Below are 25,099 nucleotides of genomic sequence, written 5' to 3' on the forward strand. Positions count from 1 at the left end.
GCAGTTCTACTGCATCCCACAGGCTCCTCGCACGATCCGGGTAGCTGGGAAAGGTTCTGGTGTGATGTTGGGGGTAGTGTGTTCAGGGTGATGTGCGGTGTTAGTTTTTGGCCACACATAGCATTTTGCTTTAAGGCCAAAAAAGTTCAACTTTGGTCTCATCTGACCAGAGCACCTTCTTCCACATGTTTGCTGTGTCCCCCACATGGCTTCTCGCAAACTGCAAACAGGATTTCTTTCAACAATGGCTTTCTTCTTGCCATTTTTCCATAACAGTCAGATTTGTGGCGTGCACAACTACGGTAATAGTTCTCCTGTGAGCTGTGGATCTCTGCAGCTTCCCAGGGTTACTATGGGACTCTTGGCTGCTTCTATAATGAATGCTCTCCTTGCCTGGCCTGTCAGTTTAGGTGGACGGTCTTGTCTTGGTAGGTTTGCAGTTGTGCCATACTCTTTTCATTTTCGGATGATGGATTGAACAGTGCTCTGTGAGATGTTCAAGGCATGGGATATTTTTTTATAACCTAACCCTGCTTTAAACTTCTGCACATCGTTATCCCTGACCTGTCTGGTGTGTTCCTTGGCCTGCATGATGCTGTTTGTTTACTAAGGTCCTCTAACAATCCTCTGAGGGATTCACAGAACAGCTGCATTTATACTGATATTAAATTACACACAGGTGGACTCTAATGGCTAATTAGGTGACTTCTGAAGGCAATTGGTTCCACTAGATTTTAGTTAGGGGTATCAGAGTAAAGGGGGCTGAATACAAATGCACGCCACACTTTTCAGATATTTATTTGTGAAAATTTTGAAAAACATTTATCAATTTCTTTCCACTTCACAATTATGTGCTACTTTGTGTTCTTTACATCAGTTCTTTACATCCACTAAACCACTTGAGTCAAAATTTTTGGTTTACATTAGAGCTGTACGATCCCTTGGACACAGCAGATCACAGATCAGGGTAAAGGGCCCTTTACCATGTGATCAACTGTGTCCAATCACAGCTGGTCACATGTAGACCGTGTTGCCGGTTATCGGCTCTCCTTTCCTTACACAGAGACAGCATGTGAATAAAGGAGAGCCAATCTGACAGGACACAGTGAGTACAGCACTTACACTGACTAATTATCAGTGCAGCCCCATCAGTGCCACCTATCAGTGCCCATTAGTGCTGCCTATCAGTGCCCATCAGGGCAGCCTCGTCAGTGGCCATCAGTGCAGTTTATCAGTGCCCATCAGTGCTGCCTCATCAGTCCCCGTCAGTGCAGTCTCATCAGTCCCCATTAGTGCCCACCAGTGCTGCCTCATCAGTCCCCATCAGTACCCATCAGTGCAGCCTGATCAGTGCACATTAGTGAAGAAGAAAAATTACTTATTTGCTAAATTTTATATAACAGAGACATTTTTTTTTCAAAATTTTGGTTTGATTTTTTTTTCCGTTTATTTAGCAAAAAATAAAAAGCCCCAGTGGTGATTAAATAGCACCAAAAGTCATTTCTGTACAATGTTGCATGACCATGCAATTGTTATTCAAAGTGTAATGCCCTGTACACACGGTTGGATTTTCCGACGGAAAATGTGTGATAGGACCTTGTTGTCGGAAATTCCGACCATGTGTAGGCTCCATCACACATTTTCTATCGGAATTTCCGACACACAAAGTTTGAGAGCTTGCTATAAAATTTTCTGACAACAAAATCCGGAAAAAACGCTTGTGTGTACAGGGCATTAGACTAGCAGGAAATAAGGTTTGTAGTTACACTGTACATAAGGCCCCTAAAATGCTGTATTGCAAGGAAGTGAAATGTTATTTTTTTTAAACCTTTTGAAAAAATTAAGAACAGCCGAAGTGTAAAATAAAAAAGTTAATTTAACAATTATATACAGTGGGGACGGAAAGTATTCAGACCCCCTTAAATTTTTCACTCTGTTATATTGCAGCCATTTGCTAAAATCATTTAAGTTCATTTTTTTCCTCATTAATGTACACACAGCACCCCATATTGACAGAAAAACACAGAATTGTTGACATTTTTGCAGATTTATTAGAAAAGAAAAACTGAAATATCACATGGTCCTAAGTATTCAGGCCCTTTTCTCAGTATTTAGTAGAAGCACCCTATTGATCTAATACAGCCATGAGTCTTTTTGGGAAAGATGCAACAAGTTTTTCACACCTGGATTTGGGGATCCTCTGCCATTCCTCCTTGCAGATCCTCTCCAATTCTGTCAGGTTTTATGGTAAACGTTGGTGGACAGCCATTTTTAGGTCTCTCCAGAGATGCTCAATTGAGTTTAAGTCAGGGCTCTGGCTGGGCCATTCAAGAACAGTCACGGAGTTGTTGTGAAGCCACTCCTTCGTTATTTTAGCTGTGTGCTTTGGGTCATTGTCTTGTTGGAAGGTAAACCTTCGACCCAGTCTGAGGTCCTAAGCATTCTGCAGAAGGTTTTCATCCAGGATATCCCTGTGCTTGGCCGCATCCATCTTTCCCTCGAGTGCAACCAGTCGTCCTGTCCCTGCAGCTGAAAAACACCCCCACAGCATGATGCTGCCACCACCATGCTTCGCTGTTGGGACTGTATTGGACAGGTGATAAGCAGTGCCTGGTTTTCTCCACACATACCGCTTAGAATTAAGGCCAAAAAGTTCTATCTTGATCATCAGACCAGAGAATCTTATTTCTCACCATAATGGAGTCCTTCAGGTGTTTTTTTTAGCAAACTCCATGCGGGCTTTCATGTATCTTGCACTGAGGAGAGGCTTCCGTCGGGCCACTCTGCCATAAAGCCCCGACTGGTAGAGGGCTGCAGTGATGGTTGACTTTCTACAACTTTCTCCCATCTTCTGACTGCATCTCTGGAGCTCAGCCACAGTGAACTTTGGGTTCTTCTTTACTTCTCTCACCAAGGCTCTTCTCCTCCGATAGCTCAGTTTGGCCGGACGGCTAGCTCTAGCAAGGGTTCTGGTCGTACCAAACGTCTTCCATTTAAGGATTATGGAGGCCACTGTGCTCTTAGGAACCTTAAGTGCAGCAGAATTTTTTTTGCAACCTTGGCCAGATCTGTGCCTTGCCACAATTCTGTCTCTGAGCTCTTCGGGCAGTTCCTTTGACCTCATGATTCTCATTTGCTCTGACATGCACTGTGAGCTGTAAGGTCTTATATAGACAGGTGTGTGGCTTTCCTAATCAAGTCCAATCAGTATAATCAAACACAGCTGGACTCAAATGAAGGTGTAGAACCATCTCAAGGATGATCAGAAGAAATGGACAGCACCTGAGTTAAATATATGAGTGTCACAGCAAAGGGTCTGAATACTTAGGACCATGTGATATTTCAGTTTTTCTTTTCTAATAAATCTGAAAAAATGTCAACAAGTCTGTGTTTTTCTGTCAATATGGGGTGCTGTGTGTACATTAATGAGGAAAAAAATGAACTTAAATGATTTTAGCAAATGGCTTCAATATAACAAAGAGTAAACAATTTAAGGGGGTCTGAATACTTTCCGTCCCCACTGTAAATTATATATATAATACATATCTGATTTGTTGTTGAAACAAATTTTTTTTTTGTTAACTCTTTAACTGGCACAATGAAAGAAACCCCTATTGGTGGTGAGTCAACAGTATGTACATGTTGGATTCAGGTGTTTAATCCATGATTTTACAAAGTATTAAAAATGATTGGATAGCAGTAAGGAGTTTGTTATGGTTTGGCTCAAATGATACGTAATTCTGAGCCAAAATCAGCTCAGTAAACAGGAAACCAATCGTGGTGATTACATGGATTTACACACAACATTGACTTCATTATAACCTACGAAAAACAGTACTTTGTAAAAGGATTTAGAGAATACACTAAGGGTACCTTCAGTGTGGCAACTGACATGTATTTCTTTTTTTAACATAAATTTTATAGATAGTTCTTTGTCTCTTAATTTATTTCTCCTCTACTTTGAGGTCCAGCATACTCTATGTCACTGTTCTGATGCAAAAAAAATCTATTTTTTTTTATCACAGCTCACCTCCAACACACATGTGTCATGGTGCGCAGTAACGCAAGTGCATTCTGTAAATGTTTTACAATGTGCTTGGTAGGCTTCCATGCATGGCAATAACACATATGGTTTATCTAATGTTGATGCAACCTAATGGCATGAATGGGTCTGCAATATTTTTCACATTGTCTGCATTTATATTTGGACAGACCAACTGTATTTAATTATACCCTAGTTCTATATCCTCTGTTACATTAAATGTATTGTCAATAAGTCATTATTGACTTATTGTAATATTTATAGCCACATTGTTTATCTTCTTTTTAGCTCTGACGAAGGGGGAAGGTTATAGTCCCTAAAATGTGATATTGCACCATTAGCTGCTGTGAAAGACAAAAAAAATACCCGGCATATGATTTGATTTTCAAAGTAAATGTCATTTTTGGGTGGAGTGGACTTTAAAGTGATTTGGGATTAAAAATGACATAATCATATATATATATATATATATATATATATATATATATATATATATATATATATATGCGCTATTAAATAACCTTTCCCATGCTCTTTGGATGCTTTTAGTCTTCCTGTGCTATATATTATGATTTTTATATGAATAGTTTTCAAATAAACTCTTTTCTACTAAAACAAATTAATATAAAAGTGTAGATGTGTCCGGTGAAACTTATCTGGTGTTTTTCTCTATATAAACATAACTCTATTATTCCAAATTATTATTTTGAAAAGTGTCTTCCCTCCCCGGAGTAATAAGATGACATATGGTTCTCTTCTTCCTCCCTTGTCTGTACATTGGACTTTCAGCCTAACCCTGTATATTTCTACTGTGTGGGTCTCCTGTCAGGTATAAATGTAGATTTAGAGAAAGACGATCAAGCAGCCAAGAGATTTCCCATTAATGTTTATGGAATATCATCCTGAGAAAATCTGCCTACACATGTTTCAATTTGATTACTCAATCTGATATTGTCAATTATTTGTTTGAATTTAAAAGTAACTTTAAGTATTTTTTTTTTTCATTTTAAAATTTCATTTTAAAATTGTATTAAAAAATCTCATGATATCATTTAACACTTGTCTAAAATCTTTAGCTTACACAATAAATCAATCAATAAATAAATCAATAAATACATATTAAAGGATACTTTACTGTGTCACTAAGTCACTGTGTTTGCAGAACACATACTAAAGGCAAATAGGCTGTTCACTTTGCAAGGGAATTTTCCTCAAAGCTTAGTGAATGTGGTGAAATTTAAGTTTGCAAAGACTACCCAATTACTTTCCAGGAAAAAAAAAAAGAATTTTTGCTTGCACTCGATTGGTTGATCAAAGTCAGTAGAGCTTCGCCTAATTGATTAAGATCTTGGGAAACATCCCTGGCAAAGTACAACTTCCCTTGCAAACTGAACAGTCTTATTGTCTTTAGTCAAATCAAATTTAGTTTAAATCAAGTTTTTTTTTTTTAAATCAACCTTTATGTGTGCGTACATATGTACACTCATGCAAGCCTACAATACAGGTATACCATAGAAAATTCTCTATGCTCTTCTTTGTTTCCTTAATGAATTGGACCCTTTGAGCCAGTCGACTTATTGAGAAAATGTCAATTATATAATGAAAATAAAAGATTACGCTTCTAAAATTGTTGGGGTTGCATACTTGTTAGGTAACCCCTGCAATATTAACTCAAAATATATATTTTTACAGAAATATATTATACTTTTCCTTTTCAATGTATGGAAATAATTTAAAAGATATTACTTGACATGCAGTGGTGGCTCCTGAAGGAGCTTCCGGAAATAACTGGTTCCCTTTACCTTTCCAGAGGCCCTACACCCCCCCCCCCTTTACCAGTCCCAGTAGCTCACCAACATACTCAAGATGGCCTGCCAAATTTTGAAGTGTGGAACAGATGTCGATCTATTAATTGACTTTTGTTCAACTGACCTGTTGGTGTATTCTGGCTCGATCAGAGCTGCAGGCAATAGTCTGCAGCACCGATCTGTGTATTCTGATGGCGGGGGGGAGTCTCCCCACTATCAGAATAGAATGACACAGCGGAAGGATTTCCACATCCACATTGAGTATCTGGAATGGGGAATTTCGTTTTTTATTTTTCAACCTGCTGATTGAACGAAAAAAAAATTACCCATGCATGGCCAGCTTAAAGCTCCAGTCCAGAGTTTTTACTGTTAATTGGAGAAGACAGACAAAATTCAAGGCGGGAGTTTAGGGTGCAGGATTCCGGAGGCAAAAAAACCCCAAAAAACATTAAGGACAGCATTTTGAAAATCCAAACAACAACAGGCCCTTTAACAGCAGCCTTGCTATAGCACAGGTGATTAGGAATGGCCAAAAAAGATCCTATGATTCTGTAAGAGCAGTCACCATTTAAATATAGCACTGCGTGGCTTCTGTCCCTAAAACAGAGAGTTCCACAATGCCTGGATCTATAGGTGATTGGTCATTCTCAAAATGTTCAGACGGTAGCCCAACTCCCTTGCAAAATTCTTCAGTGAGGGATCCCCACTCCAGCCAAGCTTCAACAGTTGTCTCTTCCTCAGGCCTCCAGCTTATAGCACATGCTGGGGCCTAACACAAAGTGGCAGCTTCCAGCATGGAACCCAACCAGTTTCTCCCAAATATTTATCCTCTCCCAAGCCATATCTTGTGAGCTAGCCCATTAGGGATTGGCGGGGTTGGATAAATATTCATAACTCTACAGGTTACCCTCCAACACCGTTTGCTAGAACATCCTCCCACCAACACGCAGGTGTAATCATCTACCAGGTTGTTACAGCTCAGCCATTAACATACTAAATTAAGCTATTGTCCAACAGGGGTGCTACATAAATAACAGTGAATACTGTGTGAGAATCAAGTGAATACTGATAATGCTTGCTCTTGGCAATTGTCATTATGGTCAATACAATAATTTTTTCTTATTAAATGCATAGCAATAAGTTCTTTAGCAACACTCTTATTATTAAAGTAGTTGTAAATTCAGAAGGTTTTTTTATCTTAAAGTGGATGTAAACCTGAAAAAATGTTTTTAATGAAGACTTCTACCTGGTACAGTAGAGGTTGTCAAGTCATCTGTGCCCATTCTTGCCACGAAGAGTTAATCCAGCTAAAAAATTACACACAGATAAGTTTGTGTTGCCACATACCCCACTGCTGTGACTGACATCTGATTCCTTTATTTCATGAACCAGCAGAGAGCAGAGCGTGTGTTTTACGATTTCAGCTTCACATCCACCCTCCTTTCTTCTCCAGCTCTCCCAGGATTGGCTGCTCCACACCTCAGCATGATTGGGCATGCTGAAGTCATGTGGTGCCTTTCCTGAGTTTTGACTGAATGTTACTCATCGTGGGGCATGATCAGTGTGACTGAAGAGTAGGAGATGTAGAGGTGTGTGGGGAGTCTTATGACATCACAACTCCACCCACTGGTCTGATAAAGAGACCCACCCACTGATTCCAGAGTTTTGCGGGGCTCCTACTGCTGAAGGGGTGACATTTGCAAGGTAGGGATACATGCAGGAGGCTTGCATGTATATAAATGAATACTGTGCCATTAGTTTATACTGGGTGAGTGGTGGGTTTACATCCACTTACCTGAGCCCATCTCGATCCAGCGATGTTGCAGGAGTGTATTGGTTGCCCGAGATTTTCCCTCCTCATTGGCTGAGAAGGCAGCGCAGTGCCATTGGCTGCTGTCAAAGTCAGTGAGCCAATGAGGAGAGAGAGGGGGCTGGGCAAAACCACAGCTCTGTGTCTGAATGGACACACAGAGCAGCGGCTCGGCTCAGGTGCCCCCACAGCAAACTGCTTAGTGTGGGGGCACTCGGCAGGGGGGAGGGGCCAGAAGCACCAGCGAGGGATCACTTTAAGGGTGTACTCACTGATTCCCAAACAGAATATTAGGGGTAGGTTTTTCAACAGAGTTTGCGGTGGGTGTACACACTGGCTCTCCAACATAGTTTGCGGTGGGTGTACTCATTGGATCTCCCATGTAGTTTGCAGTGGGTGTACTCACTGGATCTCCAAAATAGTTTGAGGTGGGTATACCCACTCAAACAGAGTTTTAGATAGGTGTACTCAATGGCTATCCAAGAGAAATTGAGGTGGGTGTACATACTAGCTCTCCAGCAGAATTTGAGGTATGGAAGCGCACCCAGTACGGGAAGTGAACACATATGTATATCCTTCCTGGGTGGGGAAGGGTTCAAGGTCATAGACAGACAAATCAAATCACACTGGTAAATGAGGTTAGTAACAGCACACAGCTGACAAAAATTAATTCAAAGTCATTGTCGCTGGCTGATCTGGGTAACACTGTCCCAACATTGACCACCTTACTTTCAGAACTAGGAACTAGAATGGAGCGCTTCAGAGACTTCAAAGATTAATCGACCCCAATTAACTTTCCATTATTTATCAACCACCTACTAATCCCCAGACATTTATTGACTCCTTTTAGACCCTCAGCCATTTTACTGACCCCTTGGATAGTCCCATCAACCCTTGAGGGTCAATATTGACCACTTTGGTCAGAGTGACATCTAGAGGTTGAGTTACTAAGGCCTCCTTCACACGGGCGTACCTATCTGTGCACTGTGTGAAGGGCAGTCTTCACCAGCTCTGGATGCAAAGGTGTTCCATGCGGCCCTGTGCGGGCAGCCTGTTCAAATCAATGATAGGTGGCTGACTGCATAGGCCTGCATGAATCTCCAAGTGCATCTTGGAGTGTACACCCATGTAGGTCCGATGAATCGATCAGAATACAGACAGACATGTTGACTTTGCAAAGGGAGTTTTTTCTTTCAGCTTAGAAAATATGGTAAAAAAATTGTCTTTGCAAGGGATACCCAATCACATTGAAGGAAAATGAAAAAAAACTTGCAATAATAATTTTGTTTGTATGTGATTTGATGTTTAAAGTCAGCCCAGTTTTACCACAACTAAAAGAAAACTCCCTTGAAAAGTGAACATGCTCCTCTTCTTTAGTAAGTCAACCCTGTAGTTTCATAAAGAATTGTGTATAAAACAATTTACATTTTTTTTAAATAAAATTGTTTTATTTGCTTTTTTTTCATCATTTGTCACACCTCAGTGTTACTAACCTCATGCAGCCTCTTTGCAGCTACTTTCTGTTCACATACACTCCAGGAATGGCTGTATGGCCAATGATAGCAACAGTTGACTATGCTTTTGTAATGTGTACTGAAATACAAGCGAAGCCCATGTGACAAGGTGACAATGCAGGAGAAAAAGTGGGAGACAGGGACAGAGTGTTGTCACCATATACCAGGAAGTGGCTGTACAAGGAGCTATATGTCAGTATCATCAGGTATTATTTTGTTGAAATTTGCAGAGCTAAAAATATTAAAAAATTGTTTTGAAATGAATTGAATGTGTTAAAGATTATTTAAGATTTTAGTAATTGGTTTGATTTGCACTTGAAACATTGGCCTAATCCAAAAGAAGCTTTTCCATAATCAAGCTGGCACGGTTCTCTCCAACTAAACTGTTTGTTTTGAAAAATGGACAGAATTTCTCTTCTGATGGGGCAAATATAGATGTGGCCAAACATTGTGATTGTTTGGGTTGAGGGTGGTAAAGATCACATCTCGGGGGGTCTGGACAGTTTTCACCGCTGGATATGTCTGCGATTGCATAGCAGAGAGACAGAGAAAATGACCAGAGCCGAAACACAGACGTGATTTGTTGCACATTGCGAGACGTTGAGCTCCTGTTTTTTGTTTGTTCTTTTTCAGCTAAAATATCCCCCGTCAGATCCTGCTGTTCTCTATAAAACACAAATACATATTTATAAAAATGTCATACATAGGCTCCATGGGACTTAAATGCGTCTGAAGGAAAAAAGAAAAGCCACAAAAAACTTCCAAGCCAAGTAAGCTTCAAAAATAATCCTAAAAAATGTTTTAATGTTCAAATAGCTGAATTCAAACCTAAAGGGAGGTTACCTTTTATAGCTCAAATCTTAGCTCCATGCTTTGCACCTCTGAAGGCACCCTTCCCCATTGAGGTCCATTCCCTGCCATGCCATTTTTAGATTTATCATTTTTTTCAGATGTCTGAGAAGACCTGGGGAACATTTAAAGATAATAATAAAAAAAAAAAATATATATATCCTGTAGTTGGACTTTACAGGAAACCGTTTTTTTAGAAAAGTACTGTCATTTCTAACAGCCTGTAGAAAATACTAATCAGGTGACTGTCATGTTGGTGGCTGTCATGCTAAGCCCTTAACAATGAATTGGATGAATGCAAAACAAGACTTGAATGAATCCAGTAAGAATTTATTTTCACAAGTAATCACAAAGCGTGATTCAGGAGCTCAACACTTACAATTTAAAATGGATGTATAACAGATAGTGGATTAGTGACTTTGGTCACCAGGCTGACAGCTGACAACCCAGGGTCTCAGTTTGGTGACCCAAATCACAACTTCTCTATCCATATTGTAACTGTTGTTCAGGATCTCTGTGAACTCATTGCCAGCATTCAAGCCCTGATGAAGGAAGTTTGAGCCCCTGAAATGCATTGGCTTCTTGACCACTTGGAAAATAAATTGTTACTTGACTTATTCAAGCCTTGTGGCAGTCTCATACTTTTTAATGCATTCCATACTACTCCAGGTACCTTCTGGTACAGCCCAGTTGAGAGTGAGAGCTGCCTCTGAAAGTTGGACTCTTTTTTCCTATTTGCCTACCAGGTCCAGAATTCCACCACATGTTATGTCGAAGCCTGCAACATGTCACAGGTAACAAATCTGTGGTTCCTACTATCTCTCAATGATCATAAAACAGAAACAACAAATGATTTTGGGTGTTTGGCTTATATATTTTTTTCTAATTTGAACATTTCAGCACTCCCAGCTTTAGAAACAAAATCATTACTAGGGTAGAGTTAGATTATCTAAACCGTTATTAGAAATTTTGGGAAATTTCTTGTTTGGGTTTAAAGGGTTTGTTAACCCATCTATATAAGACTATGCCAGCCCCTCTATTAGAGGCTGGCACAGCACACTGTGTCAGTAGTTTTCAAAAACGAGAGTTCTAATAGGGATGGGCCGAGCGGTCCCTGTCCGGTTCACACCAGAACTTTCGAACACCGCGAAAGTTCGGACCCAGATAACGAACCCCATTAAATCAATGGGATCCGAACGTCAAAAATCAAAAGTGCCCATTTTGAAGGCTTATATGCAAGTAATTGGGCATACAATTGTTATAGGGGTTCGGGTCCTGCCCTGGGGGAGATGTATCAATAAAAAAAAAGTTTGTGAAAAACTTAATTTTTAAATGAGCAGTGATTCTTTGATTTTTAAAGTGAAAGCCTAAAAATGAAAAATTCCTTCCAATATAGTGCCTGGGGGGTCCCCTTAGTCTACCTGTAAAGTGGCAGATCTGTACCATGTCTATATAAAACCAATGCAGCACTCTATGGGGTCGTTCATTTATTAAATGCACACTTAAAATATTTAAAAACAACTGTCAAATGGAAATGAGATAATGAGCATAAAAACAATATAAAAACTCATTGCCATTGTTGATGCACTGTGAAGAAATGTATGCACAATACCACCCTAGGTCCAGATGACGAAGGCTTAACATCAACAGGTCTGCTTCCAATCTCGATCCTGGGCTGGATAACCCGATATTCAGGGGAGTCACCAGGATGGTAAGGCGGGGGTCGCAATAATAAGACCGGTGGCTTGTCACAGGTGTCTGGCCCGCTGTGCCGCGGGAGGTGTATTTTTGTGACCCTCGCCTTCCCATCCTGGTAAACCCCCTGAATATCGGGTTATCCATCCCAGGATCGAGATTGGAAGCAGACCTGTTGATGTTAACCCCTTGTCATCTGGACCTATGGTGGTATCGTGCATACATTTCTTCACAGTACATGAACAATAGCAATGAGTTTTTATATTGTTTTTATACTCATTATCTCATTTCCATTTGACAATTGTTTTTAAATATTTTAAGTGTGCATTTAATAAATGAACTTTACTTGGCATATTATCTGCAAAGTTTTTTACACGCTGATGCCATAGAGCGTTACATTGGTTTTATATGTTCTGTTGTCCACCTTTTCCAGTAGTTGGCAGCTGCACTGGGTTTCAGCTTTCTCTTACATCCTCCAGGGTATGCACACCTTTACTAATGACTGACAGTTCTAGAGCTTAAGGAATCTTTTGGTTTTGCTGTACCATGTCTAGAATCTGCTGCAGCAATAATTGCATTTATAAAGCCAAAAAAAAATGACATTTTCCCTGCAAGCTGCCTTTATTTTGCTCAGCAACAGCTGGGGAGACAGTGTGTATGATGAGGCCACAATGTAGTACACTGGGAAGAAGATTATAGATTTTTTGGATACATTCTGGTTTCACTTTGACTTTGGATAGAAGGTAACGGGTGCGTAAAAATTTGTCTTTGTGTGTCGGTGGCGCCTTCCCCCCTGTAACCCTATAGAGGTACTCTTGATGAAAGCAAGAATTGGCCTTGCTGTAAAAAATTGCAATGATATGTGCCTGTCACGCAGGTGCAGAAAAATTACTCTTGGGTGTCTGGGGGGCCTTCCCAACGTAACCCTATGGAGATGCTCTTGCTGAAGGCAAAAAAAAATTGCAATGATATGCACCTGTCAAACAGGTGCTGAAAAATCGGTCTTTGGATGGTAATTCTGCCCATGAAACCTGTACCAAAAACATTCTTCCAGATGAAATGATTAAACACCCTCAAAGCTAGGCAGCCTCGAAGTCCTGCAGAGATTCCACATCCCAAAAAGACTTAATCGGTGTCATCCGCATCAGGGGTAATCCAGGACTGATTCGTTTTTATAAAAGTCAAACGGTCCACAGATTCTGTGGACAGATGCGTTCTATGATCAGTAACGAAACCTCCTGCAGCACTGAATGCCCGTTCTGAAAGCACGCTGGATGCAGGGCAGCCCAACAACTCAATAGCATACTGGGCAAGTTCTGGCCAGTGGTCTATTCTCATGACCCAGTAAGTCAGTGAATCGTCAGCTGGAAAACTCTCCATCTCTGTTTTGGCCCCGAGGTAATCGTCCACCATGTGATGCAGATGCTGCCGATGGGATGTGGAAGCTGACAGACCTGAGCTGCGAGGACTAAAAAAAATTCCAAAATGTATCCAACGCTACTTCTCCTACACCTTCTCCACTGTGCTGTGTAATCTGCTTTAAGGGACCAGGATCTGTATATTTTTTTTTGGGTTAACAAACACTTTAATTGTTTCTCAGTAAAAGAAATTGTTAATCTTTTTATATGAAGCTCTATACATTAAATTGAACAGAAAATCAGTTGTGGAGAAAATTAGCAAAGAAAACTTAGTCCAAAAGAGGAACAGCTATGGGCTTTGAGCACTGCAAGGTTTACCATAAATCCTTGGTCCTTATAGCTGACCAGGACAACAATAGGACTTTTTGCTGTATAGCTATCCGCAATACAATGATCCCCTATCATCAGCAGAAATAGTTATCTCATATTATATACTGTAAATATGCACATTATCACAACATTCCAAGTAGCTTTGAGGTTATCTGTCTACAGGCTCCAGTGGTGGGAACTGACCCTGACTAAAGTACATTATATTGCCAAAAGTATTGGGATGCCTGCCTTTACACGCACATTAATTTTAATGACATCCCAATCTTAGTCTGTAGGGTTCAATATTGAATTGGCCCACCCTTTGCAGCTATAACAGCTTCAACTCTTCTGGAAAGGCTGTCCACAAGGTTTAGGAGTGTGTCTATGGGAATGTTTGACCTTTCTTCCAGAAGCGCATTTGTGTGGTCAGTCACTGATGTGGACAAGAAGGCCTGGCTTACAGTCTCCGCTCTAATTAATGCCACAGTCTAGGGGATGTTGTTTTTGTTGTTTTGAGATACTCCAAGATAGGAACTATGTACAACTGATGACCTAATCTTCCTTTCTGCTTTACATTGACACTAAACACACACTGTTTAATTTACATTGTCCCTTCTATTTCTGTATATGGATGATGGCACTGTAATTATTATAATGATGAAAAAACAAAGTACTTTTGGTTTCTTAATCGATATTCAGCTGTCACATGACCCAGATCTTTCCCAGACTGTCTGCAGGGAAACATAAGCAGAAGGGGCTTCTAGTCCATCGCTGCAGGTCACATGTTAAAAAAAAACGATAATAAATGATAATAAGTAAATAAATACAGCTACCCTGCAATCCATCAGAGCCTGTCTCTCTGGGATAGGCTGGGGCTGTATTAATATTCATGCTGCCATCTGCATAGTTCCACACCTATTATCCAGAAACTTCCAAAGCTTCTTGGATGCAGAGGGAGCTATTAGACCAGACTGGCAGCAGCCGAGCACACAGAGCAGTCCTGGCTAGCAGATTGTAGCTTCACTGATTACAGTGAGCATAATTTGCTTTTGCCTTTTAAGCCAGATACAGCCACACTGATTACAGTATCAAAACACAACTAATATTAATTTATCCAATCCTAGCACCTACCTAGGAGGGTGCTACACATTGTATGACATTTTTGTTCAGTACACAGAAAGTTACAAAGGCACTGGATTTTTGGCAGGAAAACAGGTATTTGTTTATACTTGCAGATAAATGTACTTTATGCTACTAATGCCTGAAACATGAAAACTAATGAAGCCACTACATTTGAGATCTTTCCTTAAAAAGCCCCCCCCCGAAAAAATGAAAAGTCAGCTGCTACAAATACTGTAGCTGCTGACTTTCAATATTAGGACACTCACCTGTCCAGTGTAGCTGCGATATTGGCACCCCAGCCGATTTTTGAATCGGCTCTTGGGTGCTGCTGCCGCCATTCATGGTAAGGGAGACCGGCAGTGAAGACTTTCCCTAGCTCAGTTCCCTACTGCGCATGCGCGAAGAGCGTTGCACTTTCTGACTGACCTGGTGGGGAGGAAGGAGGAGGGGGCCAAACTTTCGAGGGACGGCGCCACGGACCAGTCTCCTGGAAGTGGAGAAGGGAACCTGTCAAAAACAGGTACCTGTTCCCCCGACCCCCCTGAAAGGTGCCAAATGTGGCACCGGAGGGGGGGAGGAAGCAGATAAGTGGAGGTTCCACTTTTGGGTGGAACTCCGCTTTAAGAATGTGAGTGCATCTAACACATTTAATACATGTTAGTTACTTACGTATATAAGCCTCCCTTGTGTAGACATCCAAAACTCTAAGGGGCCAATTCACTAAGAGTTAAATAACGGCCAACAAAAATGCAGTAAAATAAGGCTTGTGGTGAATCAGTTGTGAAAGTGTAGTTCACTACGAATTTTGCGTTAAATACCAAATGTGCCATTTGTTCGATTTAGTGGTAATTACCGTATTATTTAATTTACCACATTGAGCTGGTTGCTAAGGACCGGGCTGGGAAGCCGGCTGCCGCGGCCTTAACGACAGATGACTCATCAGCTGGCAGCGGGTTCCCCGCTGACTTCTGAATGTAAAAAACCCCATAAAAACCATGTCGACACATAAAAATGATGAAAAAAAAAGAAAGCGTGCCCCCCCCCATGTATACCAGGCCCTTCGGGTCTGGTATACCAGACCCTTATCCGAGCATGCAGTCCGGCAGGTCAGAAAAGGGAGGGACGAGCCATCTGGGGGCCCCTTTAACTAGGGGCCCCCAGATCCCACCCCTCCATGTAAATAAGTATGGGGTACATTGTACCCATTCACCAAAAAAAGTGTCAAAAAGTATTAAAAACACAGAGACAGTTTTTGACAATTCCTTTATTAAAAAATAAAAATAAAAAAACAGTGTCCCCCAATGTAAATGCCTCCTACGCCGTTTGACAGTTCTTACAGTATATAGGTAAGGATGGGGCCACCTGGCGACGTCACCTGATGGCACCGCCCACCTCGTGACATCACCGACCGGTGCATCCAGATTCTGATAAGCCCCTGCCCGCAGACCCCCACAACCACTGGCCAGGTTGAGGGCATGTGGTCTCATATGGTTTAGGGGGGGGCTGCTCACTTGCTCCCCCCCCTTTCCTGACCTACTGGGCTGCATGCTCGGATAAAGTTCTGTAATGGATTTTCGGGGGGGACCCCATGCTGTTTTTCTTTTAAATTTTTTTCATCATTTTTAATTGTCACCATTTTTTTTTACATTCGGATGAGTCATCCATTGTTAAGGGCGCGGCGGCCGTCTTACCGGCCCGCTCCTTAGCAACCAGCTATTTGTCAATTTTTTTTTTGACAAATTCCGCATGTGATACCGCTAGCAAAACTCTGGTGGTAAATATTACATTTTTTTTACTCTCTGTTCCGATTATGAATCAGATTTCAGAGCTTTTTTAAACAATATTTACCAGCACATTTTTAATTTTGCGGTAAATACTGCATAATCGTTATTTTTTTTAATGAATTTGACTTAATTTATTTTATGCAATAATTTATGCAAATGAGTCACGTGACTGCTTTATCGCATGCGGTAAACGTTAGTGAATGGACCCCTAAGCCTCTGGCTGGGTTCTGCCATCTTGGATGTGATATCAGCAACCACGGCAAACTCAGAGCAGTCACTCAAGTGACAATAGTATTTCCATTCATTTCTCCCCCAGCAGCTACATAAACGGTTATGTAGTCAGTTGAGTGGTAGAGGAGCTGGGCGAGCACATAAAGTAATTAGACACTCCAAAAAAAGGTGAGGGCTTTGACGTGCAAGGGGAAGGGGGCTATGCTGAGGAATGGTCTTCCTGGACTAATCAAATTTTCTAGCAATATCCAAGTAACATTGCAAGTAAATTCAAAATAAGTAAGCATTTAAATAACCTGAGTTTTTTTGTGCTTTTACCTTCAGTTGTTTAAGTTGGTGACGGGGTCTTTTTCATTTTTGCCTCACTGACTTCAATGCAATTTGCCAAAATGGCAACATTTTACCAAAATCTTTCCATCTTTTTTCTGAAATTTTCAGACTCAATTTTTTTTCCATCCTTAATGATCAGCAATATTAGCTATTATTACCTTAAACAGATACCTTCAAGATTTCATCTAGACAGACCTGGGCATAGTATGGGTAGAACGTTTATTAATTTAGGTGGTTTGCCAAAGTGATCACCCCCTGTGTCCAGAGATCCAGGAGTTATATTATTTCCAGCTAGTGTGCAGTTTGATATGTAAGATCTTCAGTGAGTGTAAATAATCTTTTAAGGGTTTACGTTTGATGTTTTTTCTAACAATGTCACATCCATGAAAGCACTTATTCTTGGAAAACGCAGACACCTGCTGCTTAAGAGAACATGAGAATCCTCTGGCTTTAAATAAAGTAAATATTTCACCAAAGTGATTTCTTAAGTAGCTCCAAGTATGACAGATATCTGAGAAGAGCTGGCTCCATGGAGTCTTGTGTTGCTGTATTGCTGGAGATCGTAGAATTTAAGTGTGACAGAGCGGCAAAATCCAGTACATGAGGTTTTAGCTGGGGTCTTTTAATGCTGAGAAAAAAGAAAAAAAAAATCACTAAATTTGCCCATACGTCAAAAAAGATGTCAATTATGCCCTACACTACCTCAACCCCCCCCCCCCCCCCTTACAATTAACCTTACCTGTATCTAAAGAAAAAAAAAATCATATCTCCTAAAACAAGCCCTTAATGTGCATGTCACGAGTAGTGTTGGGTGAATGGTTCTGGCCAAGCAAAAGTTTGGCCCGCACTTCGCCCATTTGTGTGTTCTCCGAACACTCAAATTTTCTGTGTGTTCGGTGGGTTGAATATGTTGTTAAGGAGCGGAGCCAGGAATCTGGCCAGCGCGTTCTTAACAACGGATGATTTATCAGCTGTCAGCGGATTTCCCCGCTGACAGCTGAAAGGAAAAAAAAATGCAGATAAAAAAGAAAAAAAAATAGGCCACACCAAAATAAAAAAAAATGGTGTGGCCTCTCCCCCCAAATCCATACTAGACCCTTATCTGAGCACGCAGGAAAAGTGGGAACGAGCAGCCCCCCCCCCCCCCTTGAACCATACCAGGCCACATGCTTTTAACTTGGGGACGTGCATAAGAAGAAGTACGTTGTACTTCTACCCATTCACCAAAAAGAAATAAAAACAAACAGGTTTTTGACCATTCCTTTAAAAAAAAAAAAAAGAATAAGTCCCGCAATGTAGATCTGCCGATGGACCTGAAAAAAACAAACAAAAACGATCCGCCATCAATGAAGGCTGACCACCTGCTGCAGGCTCCGCCGTTTGACAGTTCTTATATAGGTAAGGGGCGGAGCCACCTAGTGATGCCACCTGATAGCCCCACCCCCTTGTGACCCAGCATGCATCGGTCGGACATGGGGACAAGATGCGCCCCTGTCCCAAAAGCAACCCCCCCATGTTGAGAGCATGTGGCCTGATATGGTTCAGGAGGGGGGGGCGTTCGCTCCCCCCCCCTTTTCGGACCTGTCTGGAGAGGGGGGTGTTCGCTCGTCCCCCCCTTTCTTGACCTGTCGGGCTGTATGCTCGGATAAGGGTCTGGTACGGAATTTTGGAGGGGAACACGCCATTCAAAAAACAAAAAATTTAAATCCATACTAGACCCGAAGGGCCTGGTATGGATTGGGGGGGGGGGCATGCTCTTTTTTTCTTTATTTTTTTTAAATAGCCGGGTGCCGGAAATTATAACCATGAGTTAATTTAAGTGTGATTTGACTCCTTTTTTTTCCTTGTCATTTTTGTTGCAGCATGTTCTATACAAGCTACAGATGCTCCACTTTACAAGGTGATTAAGGGGACACCCCAGTACTGTATTTGAAGGAATTTTTAATTTTTATTGTTTCACTTTAAGCATCAATAAAATCATTGCTCCCTTTAAAAAAAAAAAATTGCATTGGTACATCTCCCCCAGGCCAGTACCCTGACCCCCATATCCTTTTTTATGGCCAAATACTTGCATATTAACCTTTAAAACGGGGACTTTCAATTCCTCATATTGGGCTCCCATAGATTTCAATGGAGTTCATGTTTCAGGGCTGAACATCCCCTTTTTCAGTTCGCAGCAGAACTTCTGAATAGGGGGGTGTTCAGCCCATCTCTAGTCATGAGTAAGGCTGGCTTTGGATAATAGCAAACGGGCTGAACATAAAAAAAAAAAAAAAAAAAAACACCAATGAAACTAACAAGTTCCTCCATCCACACATCCTCCACGCGGTGCTATTGTATTCTGACAGCAGGACCTTCTGCATTTGATTGCAGCTGGCTGATCGAGAAAAAATTTCCAACATTCCCATATGACAGAAGTCAATTGTTAGATCAATTTCTGTGGAGCATAAACAGCCGTAGATGAGTTGAAATTTGGCCAGTCCCTGCTGAACAAGCTGGATTTCGATCCATCTATGGCCAGCTTAAAGTGGAACTACACTGCATCTGAGCACCACAAACCAAAAACATTATTTAGTTAATTTTTAAATATTCAAAGCAAACTCCCCAATCCATCCATCAATGTCCCCATGCTTTATTTCCTGAGAAATCATTTTGAAAAACACCCCCTAGCATTTCTGGCATTGGCCATCTTGAGCAAGAGTAGCATTTACTTCCTGGAATCCATCTGCCCCCCCTTCCCCCCTTCCTTAAAGAGGAGTTAAACCCAAAAGTGGAAGCTCCGCTTGTCTGCTCCCCCCCCCCCCTCCGGTGCCACATTTCACACCTTTCGGGGGGAGCGGATACCTGTCGAAAAACAAGTACCAGCTCACACTTCTGTGTAAGGTCGCCGTGGTGACCTACGTGATTTACGGCCCCTCCTCCTTCCCCCACTGCCTTCTGGGAGACACACACAGGTCCCAGAAGACAGCGGGACCATTTAGAGAGTGCAGCGCGACTCGCGCATGCACACTAGGAAACAGGCTGTGAAGCAGCAAGGCTTCCCTTCCTGTTTCCCTTAGTAAGGATGCCGGCGCCTGCACCCGAAGCCGATAACTGGATCGGCTAGGGGTGCCGACATTGCGGGACACCTGGACAGGTAAGTGTCCTTATATTCAATGTCAGCAGCTACAGTATTTGTAGCTGCTGATTTTTATTTTTTTTTAATACAGACTGGAACTCCACTTTAAGACTCTTGTATGATGACTCTTTGATGTATGTATCATTTGCCTAGGCCTGGAAACCAAGAAGTAACTGAAGAAATGTAAAAAAAAAAAGTTTAAAATAAGTTGATTTTAATATACTTTTCTATCTATTCAATAATGCTAGCTGTGTAAGGATTAAAAATACTCGTTGATTGAGAGAGTGAAGTTTCGCATTAAAGATGAAAAAAATAGAGATTTTTGGATTCACTGAAAAATCTGTACATTTTGCAAACTTTTTGCCATTCCAATAAATTATATTGGATATAAAGCAGAACCCAATGGCACCACTAATATAGCGCATATGCAGAAGATTTCCTGCACATGCACAAAGACTGCAAAATTTGCCCTTGCGCATGCACAGAAAACTCAGCATGTGCGCAGATGGACAGGAGAAACCCGAACATGGGCAGATGTACAGAAGGGCTTACTGAGGGCTTGAAGCCTTGCAGCCCATCTTCTGAGTCACAGACCTGGAGCAAGTATACAGCATTTGATAATAGGGGAAAAGTTGGATTTCTTGTTCTTTATAAGCATAGTTGCCAGACTACCGGCACTTCAGACTGAGAGCTCCATTATTTATTTATCTAAAAAACAGGTTTCCGTTAAAGGACTGGTATTTCAAAATATCCTACTGAGCTACCCTTGCATACAGGGATTTGAGTTGTGTCTTCTTCACTGTGTGCATCTTCTCTCTCTCTCTCTCTCTCTCTCTCTCTCTCTCTCTCTCTCTCTCTCTCTCTCTCTCAGAGCCTAGAGCCTCTGACCCAGTTCACCATGTCTCCAAACAGCCCATTATGGAACAATCCATTTTTTCCACATTTTTATACGCTTCCTGACTGCTGGGCACAATTTTAAAATAAAAACCATGACATATGTAGACAGGTGGAGTTCAATACTTCCCCAGCCAGGAAGGCTAGTGGGTTTTCTTGGGTCCAACCCTCCAGTTCTGTGTGCTATAAAAAGGAACAAGGGCCTGGAGCCAGAAAAACAGAAAGAGAGATAGAGAGAGAAATGTGGTTCGCCAGTGCCATGCCGAGTTCTGAGTTTCTGCTATTAAGGGATGCTGCTGGGATTTACAGTCCTCCCTGAAGATACCATCCATGGCCTCTGCCAATAATGGACTCTTTCCTATGCAGGTATGCTGGGTAGGGTTGCCACCTCATCCCTTTAAACCCGAACACATTAATTACACAGGTTCTGTGGTTGATTAAGGTGGTAATTAAACTCACTTGGTGCCTTATCTGCATTTAATTAGCCTCAAAACCTGTGTAATTCAAAGGTGTTCGGGTTTAAAGGGATGAGGTGGCAACCCGAATGCTGGGGCAACCACAAGCCTAAAGTTATGGACTAGGAATGTTAGGGAAAGACTGCACTTTATGTTGAACTGTTGTGTTAACTTTTTCTTCAGTAACTCTTTGAAACTTTGCCTTTGCCTGGTCTGAAGTTACTAAAGGGGTGTAATGCAAGTAACCGACACATATAGTCTACAGCTCAGGTCAGTTAAAACACACCAGGGTATGAAGACATCAGTGTAAGAGTTAATGCGGTACAGAAAATAGCAAGTGGTTACTAAGGGTAACAAGGTTTAACTAGCATCCTGTCCTACGCGTGTACAAATGGTGCAGGTGAGACAGCCTCGTTCAGGAGGAGTTATTGTCAGCACTCTCTCCATGAGCAGGACTGTCTTCCATAGCAACGGGAGCAGACTAGCACAAGAGAGGTCCCCAGCCTGTACACAGGTACGGATGTGGTAGAGTTTAGTGAAGTTCACACACACGGAGTCAGTGCTAAGTGCACTGTTGGTCTCCATACTGCTACTGGGAGTGAAGTAATGGTGAGATACGCTGGACAGGTGGAGAGGGCAAGGCCTCTGCGTGTCCCTCCTAAATGCATCAGTGACTGTGGTGGTTTTTATCAATGTTTCTCAACTCCAGTCCTCAAGTACCCCCAAAAGGTCATGTTTTCAGGATTTCCCTCAGATGAAACAGCTGTGGTAATTATTAAGGCAGTGAAACTGATCAAAACACCTGTGCAAATTAATAGCCTGAAAACATGACCTGATGGGAGTACTTGAGGACTGAAGTTGAAAAAGGATGCAAGGTCCTTTTTTCAACTTTTTTTGCAGGGAAGTTAGAGTAAAACTAAAATAAAGGAAATAAAATACAATAAATATACAAATATACAGTCCTAACACACTAGTCTAACTAGGGAAAGGGGTTATAAACATACCGGCAATGTTTCCGTTATGACCTCATGGTATAGCCCACAGGAATTATGGGAGGCTACGGTGGCATTTAAGCAACAATCTCTACCTACCTTCAGTAAATTATTTACAGATACTAAGTATGTAAAAGAACCACTAGATGGCGATATTACAATTTACTTTACATACCATTAGCATATTCAACAATTAAACAAAAGAGCATAAGAATCACTTACTGAAGGCATGACACCATGTGTAAGACAGTGACCCTGTTCAAAGTGCCTAGCGTAGCCCAGAAGAACCTACCCCAAGGTAGGTCTCTCATGTGACCCTTGCTTGGCACCTAACAAGGAGGGGGACATGGAGGAGGTAGCACCCACCTTCTACCTACCCTACACACACATTGTGGGGAATCATCAATTGCTCCTTTTTGATGTCCTTTGCCCCAAATACAATATCCCTTCTGAGCCACGATGCACGACCGTGCAATTGTCAGTTAAATCGACGCAGTGCCGAATCGCAAAAAAGGTCTGGTCTATGGGCAGCCAAATGGTCCAGGGCTGAAGTGGTTAAACAGTCTACATTCAGTGAAAATTCATGTACTGCAAAGTTTGCAGTACATGAACGTTCGTTGAATGTGGACTGCTTAATGAGCTTGTTGTACAAATCACTTTATTACACTTTATTTCTGATATCTATTTATTTATGATTTATTTATGATATCTATTTAATCCATATTGAGCACTATATTTGGTTGGCTGCTTCTGCTTGACACACAAGCACAATCGCACATGATCATGACTAAGCGTGCGTTTGTGCCTGGCCCAAGCAGAAGCAAGCAACCAATCAAATATAGTGCTCAATATGAATTCAATAAATATGCATAGCCATATTATCATAAATAAAGTGTAATAAAGTGATTTGTGCAGTGCAACAGCAGGTACTACTTTTAAGTAGACTGCAGATGCGACTACAGGAGATGACCAGAGACTAGGGGCGGACTGAAAACTCATGGGGCCCCCGGGCAATAGAAGATCATGGGGCCCCTTGTGTCCCCACCCACACGCAAGCCACACTTACACAAAGCCCCACCTACATAAATCATGGGGGCACACAGCAGGGCATAGGCACATCACAGGGCATGGGGTGCACAGCAGGGCACATCAAGGGGTACACAGCAGGGAACAACACAGGGCATAGGGCACACAGTAGGGCACATCACAGGGCACACAGGAAGGCACTTCATGGGGCGAAGGGCACATCAGGGTGTACACAGCAGGGCACTGAGAACATCACAGGGCATGGAGCACATCACAGGACACACAGTAGGGCACATTAGGGGGTATACAGCAGGGCATGGGGCACACAGCAGGGCACATCACGGGGCACACAGCAGGGTTTATTATGCTGCACACAGCAGGGCACATTATTGAGCACAGCATGGTGCATCACAGGGGGCACAGGGAACATCAGGGGGTACACAGCAGGGCATGGGGCACACAGCAGGGCACATCTTGGGGCACATCAGAGGGCACATCAGGAGGTACACAGCAGGGCATGCGGCACATCACAGGGCATGTGGCACATAGTAGGGCACACAGCAGGGCACAGGGCACACAGTAGGGCACATAATTGGAAACAGGTCACATTTGGCGGTACACAGCAGGGCACATGACAGGGCATGGGGCACACAGTAGGGTACATCGGGGCTACACAGCAAAGCATGGGGCACATCAGGGAGGACACAGGGGGACACTGTGGGTGTTCACAGGGGGACACCGTGGGTGGGTGGAGGACACAGGGGGACACTGTGGGTGGGTGGAGGACACAGTGGGTGGGTGGAGAACACAGGGGGACACTGTGGGTGGGTGGAGGACACAGGGAGACACCGTGGGTGGGTGGAGGACACATTGGGTGGGTGGAGAACACAGGCACAGGGGGACACTGTGGGTGGGTGGAGGGCACAGTGGGTGGGTGGAGAACACAGGGGGACACTGTAGGTGGGTCGACACAGGGGGACACTGTGGGTGGGTTGAGAACACAGGGGGACACTGTGGGTGGGTGGAGAACACAGGGGGACACTGTGGGTGGGTGGAGGACACAGGGGACATGGTGGTTGGAGGACACAGGGGGACACTGTGGGTGGAGGATACAAGGGGGACACTGTGGGTGGAGGACACAAGGGGGACACTGTGGGTGGGTGAAGGACACAGTGGGTGGGTGGAGAACACAGGGGGGCATTGTGGGTGGGTGGAGGACACAGGGGAACACTGTGGGTAGGTGGAGGACAGGGGGGGCACTGTGGGTGGGTGGGTGGTTTGTAGAACACAGGGGGACACTGTGGGAGGGTGGAGAACACAGGGGGACACTGTGGGTGGGTGGAGGACACAGGGGAACACTGTGGGTGGGTGGAGGACACGGGAGGCGCTGTGGGTGGGTGGGTGGAGAACACAGGGGGACACTGTGAGTGGGTGGAGAACACAGGGGGACACTGTGGGTGGGTGCAGGACACAGGGGGACACTGTGGGTGGGTGGAGGACACAGGGGGACACTGTGGGTGGGTGGAGGACACAGTGGGTGGGTGGAGAACACAGGGGGACACTGTGGGTGGGATATAGAACACAGGGGGACACCGTGGGTGGAGGACACAGGGGGACACCGTGGGTGGGTGGAAGACACAGGGGGATCAGTGGGTGGGTGGAGGACACAGGGGAACACTGTGGGTGGTGGGTGGACCGGAGG

The sequence above is a fragment of the Aquarana catesbeiana genome, linkage group LG04 (genome assembly GCF_042186555.1).
Source record: "Aquarana catesbeiana isolate 2022-GZ linkage group LG04, ASM4218655v1, whole genome shotgun sequence".
NCBI classification, from domain to species: Eukaryota; Metazoa; Chordata; class Amphibia; order Anura; family Ranidae; genus Aquarana; species Aquarana catesbeiana.